Genomic DNA, 17508 nt, shown 5'->3' on the forward strand with positions numbered 1-17508 from the left:
AATGACTTCACATAGGTGAATCTCACAGCTTTGTTAATCCTTCCACTGTGGTGTATGTGATTCATACACGTCGGTAGTCAGTGGACAAACATAGGTTGCTGTTTAAATCCAACCAAGTGTAACATTTTATGAATGTATTGACATTATGCAAACAACACTGCATGACGTTATTTTCTTTAATTTTTATTTAATATTACTGCAATTAATATATGTATGGGTTGTTTACATGCTGTTACAGCAGAGTTCACTGTAATGTCTTGTAAGCATGCCCAGTAAAATCCTGTATTAGGTAACTCCATTTACAAATGGAGACCTTGAACTACTGCAATGTCATCAGATCTTTGATGTCATTTGTTACTTGTGTATTTTGATTGATATTTTATTACCGTTTATGATACACATGTATATTAAACACGTTTGTCTAACACATGTATTAGTGTAATATACACTCCATCTATGATTGTCCAAAGACAAATGTTAAAACATGTCCCTTTTGGCTTTGCATGACACACCTGATATATGGCTTATGCCTTGTTTATACAGGATGGACTGAAGAATACAGCACTACAGTCGGTTATCACACATACATTCTGTGTATATACAAGGCATATTCAATAGCTAGACTGTATGCAAATGGCCCTAATGTATCCACTGTCCATGCTATTTTCTCAACTCAGCAGTTTATTAACGTTAATAACGCATTTCCTCCCCTTTCTTACAATGTTGAATTTTGTCCCTCTCACATACATGGTTACCATGTCTGTTTTTAAGTTATATATATAGGTAAATACTTGGAAACAGGATTATTTATTATTATAATCAGTATGGAAGTCTCTCTATTGAAAAATGTTTTTGTGGCATCATCACACTGAAATGCATTAAGTAACTAAATGTTTTCTATTCACCCCTCCTTCAGAATTATCCCTGCACTGTTCGCATTTTACTCTCTGTAATTCTCCCAGTTTCATGCCTCCTGCGTCTATCTTCTTATTATCCATCTGGCCTTACCTCATATAAGCTGTTCATCTATATTCATATAGTACGTTTGCCTTCAGGCAAGTAGTGATGTTTACATTGTCTGCTCATGACAGTGGCACTGTTTCATGGCTGCCAGTACTGCTGCTGGCAACAAAACATTGCTTTGAAATGTGTAAGTGTGATGAACAGTGTGCATATTCAATAAACTTTGCTGCTCATTGCACTAATGCGCTAGAATTGTGTAGCTTTCGTCTGAAGCCTATACCATTATTAATGAATCTCATGGTATGAGTGCCAATATAGGGAATACATGCTACCTGTGAAGTTAGAGTACCTTGGGATGTATCCCTGTATCAAGAAAATATCTAGTATTTTTTAATAATTATTATGCCATGAAGGTAAATGACACTGACAGTCAAGGTGTCTTCTGTGCATTAAAAGAAACATACACCAAATATGGTATTTCAAAAGTCTCAGTGTCAGACAGTGGTCCACAGTAAGCAGGTACTGAGATCAAGAGTTTTGCAGAGCAATGAAATTTATGACATGTTACTTGCGTTAATTTTGCCAAATTAAATGGCAATGCTGAGATTCTCCTTCAGACTGCAAAACATTTTATGAAAAAAGTTACACAGTAGCAACAGTGATTACTGATGTATAGAAGCACTTCACATGAGTGCCTTAATCTGTTAACTGTTTGGTCATTAATGGTTAAAAAGAAGAATTCATACATCAGCTCATTGACCTGAGTCATGAATAAAATTGAGGTTGAGGAATGAATAAGACAGGACATAAGGTGAGAATGAAGAAGCTGCAATGAGAAACAATTAGAAAGCCACCTCCATAGGTTCATAGGTGTGTACTAGGCTAATGGCCCTGGAGCCCCAAAAAATTGCCCAGGCACCGTGCCACCCGATGTTAGTTCACAGTGCCTCTATCCAGTAAGGCAACTGGAAAGATCCCTGGAGTGAATTTTCTGTTACCCATCCACTCGTCAAGATATCTCTTGAAGAGGGCAAGTAAGGTGCTCTGCTTGAGATGAATGGGAAGCTTATTTCAGAATATGGGAAGTCTTTGGGAGATGAACCTGTCCCTCCAGCATGGTCTGTTAATTATGGTAATGAGGTTGTGATCTCTGGAGCATGAGGTGTGGGGGGATTGGGATTTCTTTAGGTGTAGCATTTCAAGTAGGGCTGGGTCGGACATGCCTTTTTAAGTCAAGCAGAGATCACCTCTAAGTAGATGATGAGAGACTGAGAACAGCCGAAGTTTCTTGAGTTTGTCCATATAGGGCATGTGTTTAAGTCCTAGGATCCTTTTTGTGAGGTACTTTTGTGGCCTCTCCAGCTGTTGTAGGTGTCTGGGCAGGTACATGCCAAACGAGGCATTATGTTCGACAATTGGTCTAATGAGGGATGAGTAGGAGGGATGATGACCTCTTTCTTCCTGGATGTGAAACCTTTGGTTATAAGATGTGCCACGTAGAAGGACTTTCTGACCACAGTTGTGGTTGAAGGTGAGGTGGCTGTTGACCTGGGTGCCCAGATTGCTTTTGGACCCTTCAGTGTTTAGTGGGCTGCCATCAACATGGTAATTCGTGGGAATGGAGTTTTTTCCAAAGGGGATGATAACGCAATTTTTTTGGCATTAAGCTTCAGGCCATGGTTCCGACACCAGTCATTGGTCTCAGAGAGGCCCTTTTTTAGGATGGGGAATTAATAATGATGCCTTGCTTGCAGTCATCAGTGAACGTGGTCAGCCAGAGTCCTTCTGTGTTGGCCTGGACTTCTGAGAAGTAGATGCCAAACAAGAGAGGGCCAGGACCAAGCCCTGTGGGACTCCACTTGTGACTGGTCAATAGTCTGACTTGGAATCTGCAACTTTCATTCTGTGGGTCCTGACTGTGAGCCAATTTGCAACCCACCTAGTGATGTAAGGATTGATGCCTAGTTTGGTGAGTTTATCAATGATACCTGAGTGGGGAATGATATCAAAGGCCTAGGCCATATCGAGGTAGGCTGTATGAACTGCCTAACCATCATCCACAGCCTTGGTGACTGCCTCAAAGAAGTCAACCAGGTTCAGCAGGCATGATCTCCCCTTCACAAAGCCAAACTGCGTGGGGTCAAGAGTTTGGAGATTGGCTATATCTTTGTTAAGGAGGTCCATGATGATGCATTCCATAGCTTTGCATACCAGACTTGTTAGGCTAATAGACCGATAGTTACCAGGGTCTGTAGTTGCTCCCCCTTTATGGAGCAGGATGACTGTAGTAGTGCACCATTCATTAGGGACATAACCTGAGGTAAGGCTGTGATTGAAAAGGGCAACAGATGTGGTACCAGTTCATTTTGTAGCTCATGTAGGACACAGCCAGGGATATTATCATGTCACATGGACACTGTATTCTTGGGTTTGGACAATGCAGCTTTTACCTGTGCCATATAAATGGTGGGTACCAGGCTTTCTTCTGGTATTGTGATAGGGCCCTTCGGGGGAGAGGGGTAAAGTTGGCACTGAATCTGTCAGCCAGTATGCTGGCAATATCTGTTGGCTCAGTATAGTAGGTGCCACTGTGCAATAATTCAGAGCAAATCTGGGTATTGCCTTTGAAATTTTGGTTGTTTTTGGTGTCAAACGCAATTCTGCCTTCATAGCTGGCTTTAAAGGATTTGATAAGGGATCTCAGCTTTTTGTTGAGACTGATAAAGGAGGTTTTCCAGTCTTGTGACTTCATTTTTTAATGCAACAGTTTTTTCCTTCTCTTGTAGAGTTTATTGATGGCTGGGGAATACCAGATTGGCTTCCTTTTTTTGGAGGTGAGCGTCTTAGTTCTATTTGGTATGGCAAGGTCCATGCATTTGTGTACATGCTCGTACAGTGCATTGGTGTATGATTATGCAGTCATGCAGCTACTTTCTATTGGCATGGGTGCTGAGTAGTTAGCCACGTCTGTTTTTAGGAGCCCAAAGTCAGTTTTAGAGCAGTTTGTCAGGGTGGTCACCTTAGCAGGGACTGTAGGTGAAATGGAGATTTCCATTGTGATCAGTTTTTGGTCAGGTCAGATTTAACCCAGGAGGAATTGACTATAGGTGTGGAGCAATGGTCTCCCATGTTGGTGACAACCAGGTTGAGGATGTTGCTTCCTCTAGTGGGGTCAGAATGAGCTGGTCCAGAGCATTGGAACTGATAAATTCCAGAAAGCGTTGGGTCTGTACATTGGTACTTGAATAGTTTTCCCAGTTGACGGAAGGGTAGTTGAAGTCACCCAGTATGAGAGTACTGGGTTGGACCTTGATAGATTCCAAGATGCTTAGGAACTTGAAGTGAGAGTCTATGGACATGTTTGGGGTTTTGTAGCAGGCTATGACTTGTATCGCCATCTTACCCAGTGTTAGTTGTACCTGAAGTGTCTCAGATGCATTATGCTGGGCTGCCAGTCTAGACATGTGCATATCCTTTAAGAATATGGAGATACCACCATGTTTGGAGCTTCCGGCCATATTCTGGGGCCAAATGGTATGGAATGAGTTGTAGCCTGGGAACATAGGGGTGCTTTCTGCCTCTTTAAACCAGGTCTCTGTTACAGCACAGATGTCGACATTCTCCATTTTGAGGAGAGCTTTGAGCAAGTGCATCTTGAGGTTTAGACTTCTAGCACTGAGCAGCATGACCCTTAGATTACATTTGTCTGTAGCTGTTACAGTGGAATTTTGGTCTTTGAAACATTGCCTAAAAAAGGCATTATAGGGGTGGTAAGAGTCTTAGGTAGTACCCAGAATCACAGGGGTGATAAATGCAGGCTGTCTCTGGCAAAGCATTGAGGTCTGTCGATCATGTCATCCCAGGCAGACAGATACTGGATCCCCTTAGAATGACACCAGAAACTTAGCCAATTGTTGAAGTCAATCATTTTCTGCTCATACTGCAGTATTATTCTGGGTGATGGTAGAATACTCCTCAGGGCTAGGGTCATACCTGCCTGGGCCACATAATCCGAGAGTTCCATCACATCTCTTTTCATGTAGTCCAGGGAGGTATGTCTCAGGTCATTCCCACCACATGGACAATGACTGAGTCATATTTGTACTTGTTGTGGAGTGACCTGAGTGCATGTCACCTATGAACCTATGTGTTATGTGGTGGATCCTGGCACCTGATAGACAACTGACTGTCACCTTCTCTTTGTTTAACCTAGTGAGTGGGACATCAGTGTGCCTCACAACTGAGTCTCCTATGATTAGTACATTGGGCAAAGTGTTTTGCCTTAAGGGCTTGGGTTGAGGGGCTCACTGTGGTGCTGAGCTATGTGTTCTGGGGTTGGCGTTGTGTTGTGGTGGTTGAGTGTGTTTCTGTCTTGGGGGTCTCTGTTGTTTGGGTAAATTTTTATTGAGAGCCTCTGTGAAGGTGGGTATATGGTTTGTGTTTCTATGTGTGGGTTGTGATGGTCAGTGTTTTGGAGGGCTGTGTGTTCTATATAGTGAGTTGCAGGTGTTGACCTTCTCCTCTTGACCAGCTAGTCCGGTCTTGGTTGGAGCATGCACTGCTTCCAGTTTGGTGATATAAGTGCATCTCTCACAGGTATGAGTGTTGGGAGGTAAGAGGAGAGGGTTGTCTGTGTACATTAGACAGTTGCCACACTGTCTCAGAATGGCCAAGTGCACCACATTAGCAGGAGAAAGCACAGGAAATTGGTCTAAAATCATACCAGGAGGGGTGTTCATAACTAACTACTTGTGCTGTTACTGCGTATGAACAGTTAGTGCTGATAGCACCTAAGTGTGCTACAATAAATGCTACAAAAGCCTGTTAAAGTGCTAGCCAATTAAGCTAATTGAAGTGCAAGAAGTAAAAGAACAAGCATGTTCTAAGGGGAAAATGGAAGAGCAGATTTTCTAGCACTGGTAATAGTTTACCTCAGCTGAGCGCCAGTGTGCAGTGCGCAAACACGGGCTTTTAAACCAGAAAGTTGAAAGGGAAGGAAAAAATGCCCAAACAGCCAGTAAACTACAATTTCTGAACCAGAAACCACTCCTCTTGTGGTAGATAGGCTACCTAAAGCTTTCCACTCCCACTGATAAGCTAGTAGGCTTCCCTCCAACACAGAAAGGTCTGGGGGCTCAGAAACTTACAAAACAGTCATGGATAAAGCAAGTCTGTATCTGGACTAGACTAGTTACAGGAAAGATGGGAAACAAGTTTAGAACTTTTTTGTTTGTTTTTTTTTTTTGCAGAAAAGCAGTTAGAACAGTAGCAAAACACTTTAAATGCAGTACAAGCTATCACACTTGAGTGTGTAGTAATATTAAGGCAAATACAGTTTAAATAAATGCAGATAAATTAAAAATGACAAAAACAAGTGCAGAGAGCAGTAAATTATGAAAAAAATCAAAATGGACTCACTTAGAGTATCTCTTTCTCCTTCCTGTTGCTCTTGTAGTCTGCAGGACAGCAAAACTGGATCCGCAGAGCTAAACAAGTGCAAACCCATGTAAACATGGGCTTTTAAACCAGAAAGTTGAAAGAGATGGAAAAACTGCCCAAGCAGCCAATAAACTACAATTTCTGGGCCAGAAACCACTCCTCTTGTGGTAGTTAGGCTATCTACTGCTTACCACTCCCACTGATAAGCTAGAAGGCTTGCCTCCAACACAAAAATGTCTAGAGGGCCCAGAAACTTACAAAACAGTCCTGGATACAGCAAGTCTGTATCTGGACTAGACTAGTTACAGGAAAGGTGGGAAACAAGCTTAGAACTTTTTTGTTTCCAGAAAAGCAGTTACAACAGTAGAAAAACACTTTAAATGCAGTACAAGCTAGCACAGAAGAATATACTCTGATTGTTGTCCAGATAATTCATGTTTGGTTAGTATCCTGCATGCTGAAGATCTTGGAATTTGAGGGAGAGGAGTAATAAAGCAATATTTGCCCTTCTCTCTCAGGAAGGGGACAGAAAGAGAGAGAATGTATGCCTGGGGTCTATACTTCATGCGCCACTTAAAGGTGTAGACTGAAGAAGATATAGCTGGGCTGGCTGGCTTTCAAGAATGAGGGGGACTTCTGAAAGGATGCAGCATTAACTTTACTGCATCCCATCACTTGCCAAAGCCTTCAGAGTCAGATGTATAAACAATCATGAAGATAGAGCTTAAAAGAAAAAGAAGAGCCCAACCCCTTCAGATGACAGCACCACACCTGGAACTCCTTTCTGACCTCAGGATGTACAAATGGAACACAGAGCTCTCATCTTACAAAAAGATATCCTAATTCATTTAGAAAAAAAAGTGGAGTGTAATATATACAGTACTTCTTTCTTTCTTTCTTAAATATGTTGTGTTTTAGAGCATTCAGAGTACAAGTTTGTTATTTGGTCTAGCTTCCTTTGTATTATATGCTATCAGAATAGTAAAACTGAACAGCTAGCAGCACAAAGTCACATATCTCTCTCCAATTTTGTCATTATTATGCAAATTATTTTTTTTTGCCCTCCTTGGTATTTCATATTACTGTAAAAACAGCAAAACCAACTTCAGAACTTCTTCGACTAACACACAGGAACACCAGCTCCACAACAGATGAACACTTTATTGAAGGTTTAGTGCTTTCTTCCCCTGATAGGGACTTCCTCAGAACAACTTACAAGGAAATACCCAGCCCTTAAATACACGTCACCCAACAATTAATAAATTAATCACATTGTCAACTCAAATCAACTAAAACCATCATTGCAAACATTTAAATACTTTAAAACTCATAAAAGTTAGACACAGTACATAAATGCATATATATATATATATATATATATATATATATATATATATATATATATATATAAATATATTTCCCATTAAACGTTTTAGTTTCAAGATACATACTATATTAGTGGCTTCGTTAATACCTAGATACTGAGTTGCATCCAATCTTAATTGCCACTTCAACTCACTAATATCAAGATGCAAGTCCACCACTTTTCCCTAGGGGACCTTTGTCAACTGTTCAATAACCAAAAACCTGAAACAATGATCACCATGTTCCCTAATGTGCCTATACAGAGCATTAGTTATTTTCCCTTTTCTAACATGGTTTATATGTTCACTAATGCGACTTTTAAAATACTTACAGGTCTTCCCCACAGAGAAAACAGGACACTTTTGGCACTTGGCCATATAAACAGCATTAGAACTGCAGCAATTATAGTGCCCCTTAATGGTAATATTTTTACCATTCAGTTTAAATTTGTCACTAGTTTCCAAAATGTGATTACACCAATTACACCTTCCACACTTAAAATTCCCTTTGGGTCTATTAGTACCTTCCACTACCAATACCTTTATCTAACTCAAATAGGTTTTTGAAAGACCTGTCTTTTCTAAATACTATTTTGTACGGGACCTTACCCACTCTTTGCTCAATGTTTATATCATAAACCAGGATATTCCAGTTTATTGTGATAACCTCTGATACTCAATAGGCATCTAAGTTGAAAGTTGTGATAAAACTAAGATCAAAATTCTTACAGACCTGTCTGCTGCTCACATTAATGCCTTGTCCCTTATCAGGTACCAGACAACTTCCCAAAACTGGCCTGTATACTCCTTTTAGTTGCTTTACCACTACTTCTTGACTAATTTTATTCAAAAATTCAATGGGACATTCTCTTTTAACAAACATATTGATAATAAACTCAACTTCATCCATAAAGTCACAGTCAAGGCTCACCATTCCGGCTGCTCTCACCAGCTGCCCCTTGACTATCGACTTCTTTTGATGCATGGGATGCCAACTACTGAATTCTAAATAAGAATTCGAAAATGTGGGCTTTCTGTACATTTTTTAACATAATGTTCCTTTATTACTGTCACAAATCAGTTCAACATCCAGATATGATATTTTTTCTTTACTATAATTATTGGTGAACTGTAGAAATTCCACAGTATCATTAATATAATATAAAAATTCATTGAGCTGACCTTCAGAAACTTTCCACAACAAAAACAGGTCATCCAAAAACCTGGTGTAATGTAGGATATTTACCCAATGTACACTGCTCATCAAGTACTTCTGCTCCCAAAAGAACATGATGAGATTTGCAAATCCCACACAATCATCATTAACAGTCTGCTACACTTTATAGTGATTCTGCTTTGATGATATTGAGTCCATCTTTGCTAACAGTCATTAGCACTTCAGGAAGTGGGACTTTTCTAGAATACATTTTGCTTTGTGCTTCATATAGCTCAGGTTTAACTATATCACACTGGCAAATATATTTAGTATCATATTCTTTAAATCTAATACTGCTGCAGATTTTGTTCCTGCCCTAAGGCATTTATAAGCCTAGCCCAAATTTTGTGGCTTCGCCACCCCCCTTAAAATAAAAAAACCATTAGCATTATTTGTTGTGCCTCTGTCTGAGTGATAAATCTATCCCTCAGCACACTATATTTATATGCATGTCCATTAATTCGGGTTGGACATGTGGCCTTGTATGTCAGGCATGTCATCTGAGCATTCAATCTGGCAGCATATGACAGGATTTTCCCTTATCCCTTTCTTTTGGGAAGGAACTTTGGGGTCTCCATTGCGCAGATTGAATCCTTTCATGATCAGGTGGGCAATGTAGAAGGTCTTTCTAACCACTTTAGCAACGTGAGTGTCAAAAGAAAGGCCACTGTCAACCTGGGTCCCCCAGGTCCCTGATAACCTCTTCTGTGCTTGGGTGGATTGCCACTATATGGGTAGCTTCCCTTCATGATCAGGTGGGGCAATGAGTCTTTCTTCTACCTTTAGCAATGTGAGTGTCAAAAAGAAGGCCACTGTCAACCTGCTGGGTCCCCAGGTCCCCTGATAACCTTCTCTGGCAGTGGGATTGCACCTATAGCTAGCTTAGGGGTTGTTTTTGTCGATGCACTTTTCCTATGGCGCCCAGTTTGCAGTCATCTGCAAACTTTGTCAAAAAGTCCCTCCCATGTTGGCCTGTACTTCTGAGAAGAGATGTATGCCAAATAAAGAGGAAGGAAGGACGAGTGTGGAGTGACCAGTGCTTGTGTTATGTGGTGGCGGATTCCCGATGCATAGGCAGCACTTGTGACCCCTTCTGTTGTGTTGTATTTGGCCTTAAGGGCTGTGACTGCTTTTGCACACACTTTGTCTGTCTGGTCTTGCCAGTCCTGAGTTGAGAGAGCCAGCCTCCAGTTTAAAGGCTTAGAATGAGTTACACCAAGCAGTAATAAATACAATTGAGTATTTTTATGATGATGCAAAGTAAAAAAGTAAGGTAAAAAAACACAAGTACAGTAAAAGATGATGATTTTTTTTTTTTTTTTTTCTGAACAGTGCTGAGATCAAAACAGATTTGGTGCTGAAACTAGGAATTATTTCTCATGCACCAGTTTTAATATGCAAGGTCAGGAAAACACTGAATGTAACAAAATTCAGCCAACACTAGCTTTTAGTTCAAGTTACTGAAGAGCAAGAATAACCAGTTAAAAAAATTTTCACACACTCCTTCATACACAGTTTAAATCATTTTAAATACTGTATTTTTTAAGTGCAACGTGTCTTGACCGTTCATATTTTTTTTACTGTGCTACATTCATAAAATAAACCCAAGATTAGTATTTTTCCTTCTTATAACTATTTAATACCATGCCGTGTTTCTGTAGAACTCCATTAAGATTTTGAGGCAAAAATCACTTAAACATTACATTTCGTATTCTGCAGCTCTATCATGCCACATGACTTTAAAGTTCTTTTTCTGTTAATATTTTTATTCTTGCCATCTGGCCATAATTTGACTGCTATATCATGGTGCAAACAGAACATTACTGGATGTCACAAATTACACCACAAGGTAAGTACAGCACATAGCATGCAAGTTTTACGCAGCAGAGATTTCACATACAGGATGTTTTACAAATTCATTGGGATGCTGCTTTTTTCTTTTTCTTATCTGCCTCTGTGTAGTATTACATACTTACATTTTTCTAGGGACATATAGAAAATAACTATATGTACTCAATCTGATCTTTAATTAAAAACAAATTTTTATGACGTTATACATGTTTTTTTTTTAAGACATCAGCTGAGGCCACAATTTTCACCTCCTTTGGCAACCTATTACTTAAGCAATCTGTAGGCTCAGGAAACCAGTTCATATGCCAGTATTGTTACAAAGTGTCCTTATCACGTCTGATTTAACCTTATGTAACTTCTATCTAGTGCTGCCAGTTTGGCCGAGGAATACCTACTCGTTATTCTGCACTCTAAATGCTGATATTAAGGCTCCCTGAACTGCCAGTTGGACATGCAGTACAACCCTAGTTTTGTTCATCTTTGACAATACACACTTTGAGAACCCCATATAATGTTTTTTCCGTAGAGATTAGAACATTTTCTTTGATTTATATGCTATAATTTATAAAGAAAGGACAAAGATGCTGAAAACTCCAAAACATGGCATAGCTGTTTAATCTACAGCAGTCAGCAATACAAATAATCTGCTACTTCTAATGTTCAGAACAGTACCCGGTATTTGCATAGGTCACAAACTGAGCCAATTTGTGTGTTAATTTTTGTCTATTAACTATTATGAAAACAGTATTTACGAATGTGTTATTCATCTTTTTTAATTGACATATTGGCAGATTTAGAGATGTTTGCTGTGACATAACTTGCCGTTAAGCTATATATAATATCAGTAGAACCTTTTTCAGATTATTGCCTTATTTAAAATTAGGGTGGTATTCATAGTCTGTTAGTTTGCAAGTGGGTAGCTGTTGTGAGTGAGAAGGACAGCCACACTTATGGGTAACTAAACTAAGTGCAGTACATTTATGATCAATAAGGAAAAGTGAAGGTAGTTTGAAGAACACGCCCACTTATGTCAAAAGTGTAAAGTGTGTAAAGTAAGCTGATGCAATGGACTTACTGAAAACCATAATCCTTCTATTACTTCATAGTGTTTTGTATATATTTAGATATTAGGGATAGATATGGCTATGCACATTCACATGTAAAATACCTTAGTTAAGCTGTGGATTGCACAGCTTTTATTACTGATATTTTAAAAAATAAAAGGGTGTAATATTTTTTTTTATAAAGGGGTATCCTTATGTGGACACCTTGATAGTTTCATTAAGGAATAGAAAGGGGAGATAGGAAAGAGGAGACAACAAAATGGGGAACACAAAAGGAAAAACATCAGGAATGTTGCACAAGAAGAGGTGGGAGAGGAGGGCTGCATTGTTTTTGTTTCGGGATAGACTTCCCTATTTTTTCAAATATTATTTTTTATATGAGAGGGTAACATGGCTGGGGAAGAGGTGAGAGTGTGTAGCTGAAAAGATAAGGGAATGAGGACTACAGTACCTGTGGGAGATCCCAGCCCACAGAGTCTCAAACATTTCCACTGGCAGATGGTGGGGAAGTGGAGGACCCATATGTTGAAGGGGTATGGGCTTGTGGTGATCCAGTGGTTCCAGCTGGACAGCATGTTTTGTACTGGCTGAGGCAAAGACTTAACTGGCTGAATCCCTGTAAGAACTACCTTTTCCAGCACATCCTCAATTACATTCGGAAGCCCCCAAAATGTGAGACTTTCTAGGTTTCCATGTGTCTGGGTGACAGCAGGATTGGTGCCACTTTCCTGAACCTGCAAGAATGTCCCCGGCAGGCAGAGAGTTAGTACTCCCTAACTTGGGAAGTATGTGCCTGGGCCATTCCAAGGGATTTTGTATCAGTAGAAAAATGAATATAAATAGGAGCAAAATTTAAATAATAAAGGATAAAGAAATGCATAAGGAGGGCAAAAGAGAAAATACACACAATACAATCAGACAAAGTTATAATTAATTTCTATCAATTTAAATTTCTTACTTTAAAGCAGTTCTATTTTTATAAATTTTTATTGAAGTAAAATATATATGTGGAGTATCTATTCATGCTTTTATTTCAAAGTGTATGGGATATGCTTATGTAAACTTTGAGATGATGCTGAGTGTTTATACACTTTTGGGGTTAAAATTTTATGAGAAGTCCTTATGCTTATTTGCCAGGACAGTGTTAGATATCAAATAATGGTGGAGTTGTTCATTTGCAGTCTGTCAGCCTGGGATGACATGCTCGACAAGTCACGTTGCTTCGCTAGGGATGGGTTGCACCTGTCACCCCTGGGCTTTCAAATACTGGCTAAGGCTCTTGCCACTCCCATAGTGCCTTTTTTAGGCAAGTCTCAAAAGACAAACCCACCTCCATAGACAACACAAGGAGTAAAAAACTAAGGGTAATGCTGCTCAACGCCAGAAGTCTAAACCTCAAGATGCACGCACTTGAGGCTCTCCTCAGTATGGAGAATATCGATATCTGTGCAGTAACAGAAACCTGGTTCAAGGCTCCCCAGCACTACCAGGTTGTAACTCATACCATGCTTTTCGGCCCCAAAACTCAAACCGAAACACAAAAGGAGGGGAGTATCCATATTCATCAAGGATACCCACACCTCCAGGTTAGTGGCACTGCACGAAGCATCGGAGACCATCCATGTGCAACTAACAGTGGGCAAAACTGCCTTTCAGTTTGTAGCCTGCTACAGATCACCCTCCCAATCTCATGAACCCCACTCGGCTTTCCTGAGAACACTGGAAAATATGAAGGTATCTCCAAACACCATAATATTGGGTGATTTCAACTACACAAACATTGATTGGGTAAACTACTCAAGCCCCAACCAATAGTTCCTAGAATGTATAAACTCAAACGCTATGGAACAACTGGTCACTACTCCCACAAGAGGGGACAACATATTTGACCTGGTCATCACCAACATGGGGACTCTATGTTCCACACCAGAGGTAAACCCCTCATTGGTAAGATCAGACCATAAACTAATCTCACTGGACATCCATATCCAGTCCCCACTGCCAGACAAGGAAACCACTGTGAAAAATTTCTCAAAAGCAAACTTCACACTTCTCAAAACCAAGGTAGAATCCTTCAAAGCCCCCGGGCCAGTGGAAAATACTGCCCGAACCGCAGAATCCTTTACAAACACATTCTATGAGCACCTACAGGAATGCATGGATCATGCTATCCCAAATAGAACCAAGACTCACTCCTCCAAAAGCAGGAAACCTGTGTGGTGGACCCTGGCCATAAATAAGCTATACAACAGAAGGAGGAAGATACTACATGATAGAGCAAAATCCCAAAAAGGGAAGGCATCTCTGATCAGTACTAGCAAGAAACTACGATCCCTCATAAAATCATCAAAGGCAATCTTTGAAAGAAGAATTGCCCAAGACACTAAAGATAATCACAAGGCCTTCTTTAGTTATGTCAGGAATCTGGGTGGCAATTCCCAGATATGCTCTGAGTTAGTGCAAAATGGCAAAAAATACACTGAACCCACAGACAATCCAACATCCTGGCAGACAGATTCAGTACAACCCCCCTCCACCCCCCCCCAAAAGAGCAAATGTCTATCACAACAGAATGTAGCCTCCCAGACATCACAGTTGCACAGGTGAAAGCTGCCCTCTCCAAAGCAAAAAACACAGCATCAATGGGACCGGACGGTGTCCTGGGCTGCGTCTTACACGAACTCCAAGAAGAACTGAACCCTCACATGAAGTCACTGTTCAAACTCAGCCTTACTACAGGATACGTACCCAAAGAATGGCATACAGCAACAGTGGTCCCGCTCCACAAAGGTGGTGCCACAACGGACCCCGGGAACTATCACCCTATAAGACTGACTAGTCTGGTCTGCAAAGCTATGGAGTGTATCATCATGGAACTCATAAACAAAGACATTGGAAACCTCCAGACACTGGACCCTACCCAATTCAGCTTTGTTAAGAGCAGATCTTGCCTGTTAAACCTAGTTGACTTCTTTGAACCAGTCACCAAGGCCATAGATGAGGGGAAGGTAGTCCACACAGCCTACCTGGACCTCGCAAAAGCCTTTGACACAATACCCCACTCAGGCATCATAAATAAACTTACCAGCTTAAATATCAACCCCTATGTCACAAGATGGGTTGCAAACAAGCTCAGGGATAGAACCCACATGGTCAGAATTGCAGGTGCCATGTCAGACTCTAAACCAGTTACAAGTGGCATCCCACAAGGCTCAGTCCTGGGACCTCTCTTGTTCAGTATATACTTCTCTGAGGTACAGGTTAACATGGGAGGACTATGGCTGACCATGTTCGCAGATGACTGCAAACTGGAAGCCATAATCGACTCTCCGGCTGACACAAGCATCCACCAAAAGGGTCTCACAGAGACTGATACCTGGTGCCAGAGCCACGGCCTCAAGCTAAATGCCAAAAAGTGTATAGTCATCCCCTTTAGGAAAAACAAAGTGCCCACAAATTACCACATAGGTGGTAATCCATTAAGTACGGAAGAAGTAATTAGGGATTTGGGGACCCAAGTAGATAGAAATCTCTCCTTTGACAATCACGTTGCCAAAGTGGTTAGAAAGACCTTCTATATAGCCCACCTTATCACGAAAGGGTTCACATCTAGATCAAGAGAGGTCATCGTGCCCCTCTACTCATCACTCATCAGGCCCATAATCGAGTACAATGCCTCATTTGGGATGTACCTTACCCGACACATGCAGCAACTGGAGAGACCCCAAAAGTACCTCACCAAGAGGATTACGAGCCTCAAACAGATGCCCTATGCAGTTCGACTAAAGAAACTCCAGCTCTACTCAGTTGCTTACCGCCTACTCAGAGGCAATCTATGCCTGACGTACAAAGCCATGTCTAACCCAGAATTAATGGACATGCTCCACCTCAGGAAATCCAAATCCCTTAGAGCTACACACTCCAGGGACTTGAACCTCAGCACAGCAATAAATAGGACATGTTGGAGGGACAGATTCATATCGCAGAGGCTCCCCTCACTCTGGAACAGAATCCCAGTTCATGTTAGGCAGAGCCCCTCACTGACCCTCTTCAAGAGAAATCTTGACGAGTGGATGGTGGATCATAAGTTTAGCCCTGTGATCTCTTCTGTGTCCCTGCTAGACAGAGGCACGGTAAACTAACCTTAAAGGGCTATCTTCTGTGACCTACTATACAGAGGCACAGTTAATTAATCTAAAAGGGAGGCGAAAGACAATCACACTCTGGCTAGGCTTATAAATGCTCTAGGGCAGATAGCCTAGTATCTACCTATGAACCTATAAACATAATGATTGACCTTTGTCCTTGAAATGCACTACTTTGAAATACTGCAATAATATTTTTTTATTTTTATTTTTTATTTTACATTTGTTGACCGGGATAGTCTGACTAGATGCATGTCCATTTTCAGTGGAGGCCCAGGGAGAAAAGCTCCAAGGGTAAGCAGATTTACCAGCATTACATATTACAGACTATTTACAGAGATTACATAAGTAAGCAAGTTAAGCAAGTTCCACAGGTTACAGTTAATCCTGAGCGCAAGTCAGGATTAAATTAAATTACACAGTAAACTGGTTAACAGATTTTTACACATTATAGAGAGAGTTAGCCAGGCTTGATACATTGACATAGCCAGTTAAGTGACAAATGTTGTTTGAGTCTAGTTTTAAATTGACCTAAGGTGGAAAGTAAGATATATTAGCTGGAAGAGAGTTCCAGGATCTACTTACAGAGTTTGCAAAGAGAGAGTCACCAGCTGTGTTATTAATTTTGTTAGTCTGAATTAGTAGTTTGTTAGAGGATCAAAGCGGTCTAGGCTTGTTATAGGGGGTGATAATATTTTTAAGTGCAGGAGTATTGTCCGGATTATAGAGGATTTTATAGGCCATAATCAGTTGGTTATACTGGATTAGGCTGGGTAGTTCAAGCCACCCAAGCTGATTTAGATTGATGCAATGATGTGTCCTAAAAGGCAGCCCAGTGGCAAACCTGGCAATGTGGTTGTAGCAAATTGAGAGTTTGTTAAGGACAGTCTTGTTTAAATTTGAGAGTAGAGGGGATGCATACAGAAGGGTTGAAAGAAGGTGAGAGTGAGCTATGGCAATTTTAGCTGGAGGGGTTAGGAAGGCTTTTATTCTATATAGTGACCCTAGTTTTTTATTGATGGTTTTGATAGTTTGGTTAACATGTAGGTCAAATTGTAGCTTGTCTATGATGACACCTAATAGTTTTGTAGAGGGGTCAGAGGAGATTATTGTGCCATCATTTGAATTTATGGTAAAGGTGAAAGCAGTAGACCTACGTGTTGGTGAAAATAACAGCATTTTATTTTTTTGGGATTTAGGATCTGACGACGTTCAGAAAGCCAGTTTTCTATTGTATTAAAGGTGGTCTGGGTAGCTGACCATAACCCTATTGGAGATGTGGCTGAGCAAATCAGAGTAGAGTCATCAGCATATTGGATACAACTGACTTTTGGGATGACAGTATAAAGGTCGTTAATGAAGATGGAGAACAGCAAGGGCCCTAGTATAGAGCCTTGTGGTACTCCAAGGGTGTAAGGTAGAAGGTTAGAGAGTTTGCTCTGCCAGAGGACAGCCTGCTGTCAACC

Source organism: Protopterus annectens, chromosome 15.part0, assembly GCF_019279795.1.
Source record: "Protopterus annectens isolate FY-2018-M chromosome 15.part0, PAN1.0, whole genome shotgun sequence".
Classification (NCBI taxonomy): domain Eukaryota; kingdom Metazoa; phylum Chordata; order Ceratodontiformes; family Protopteridae; genus Protopterus; species Protopterus annectens.